This window comes from Brassica oleracea, chromosome C2 (assembly GCF_000695525.1).
Source record: "Brassica oleracea var. oleracea cultivar TO1000 chromosome C2, BOL, whole genome shotgun sequence".
Taxonomy (NCBI): Eukaryota; Viridiplantae; Streptophyta; class Magnoliopsida; order Brassicales; family Brassicaceae; genus Brassica; species Brassica oleracea.
The window spans coordinates 46,699,091-46,699,833 of NC_027749.1; the positions used below are offsets into that span (position 1 = coordinate 46,699,091).

The 743-nt window shown below is 34.9% G+C and overlaps 1 long non-coding RNA gene across 2 annotated transcripts in view; it reads right to left on the reverse strand.

Annotated features, from left to right (window-relative positions):
- Window positions 1-743, reverse strand: part of LOC106326835 — an 8,440-nt gene that overhangs the window by 252 nt on the left and 7,445 nt on the right. The gene's annotated exons all lie outside the window — the stretch shown is intronic.

The following is a 743-nucleotide window of genomic DNA, read 5'->3' on the forward strand; positions in this document are numbered from 1 at the left end:
TTGGAATCGAAAACCCTAAAACCCTAAAGCTTGAAATCGATTTTAAATTGTTCTTGCTTGATTGAATGATTGATGATCTGAGTTTTAAGATTAATAGATTGATTGAACCTCGAAGCTAAAATCTTAAGGCCTTGAAACCCTTAACCTCATGTTGATAAAATCGGCCACTTAAATGTTTAAAACCCTAAATCTCGTTTTAAATTCCTAAAGGCCTTGAAACCTTGATCTCATATTGCTAAAATCGAATTCTAGTATTGCTTAAATCAAAACTCTAATTTTCATAATAAGAAACCGATTGATTAGGGTTGTTTGCATAAACATATAAAACTGAATATGAATTGCATTCGTCTTGTTTTAAAAAATCGACCAGCATGACATATAGATCGTATAAACTTGAATAGTTTGCATCATAAAATTGTATGGCCGTGCGGCCTAATATAGAATCTATGATTGATCGCACCATGGTCGTTTTAGATTGTTTGAAAACATGATTGTATACGACTTGCTTCTGGCCGAGATTATTGATTGTCTTGCGGTCACATGATCACATTGTGAAACCCTAAATTTCGAATGATAATGTGATTCAGATGTCGAAAATCTCAAACCTAGACTATGCTGCCCTTAATCTCTCTGGAGACAACTATTTGCAATGGGCACTTGACACAAAGATTAACTTGAGGTCAAAGGAACTCGGTGATGCTATCATCGAGGGCAACAATGAGACTGATAAGAATCGGTACATG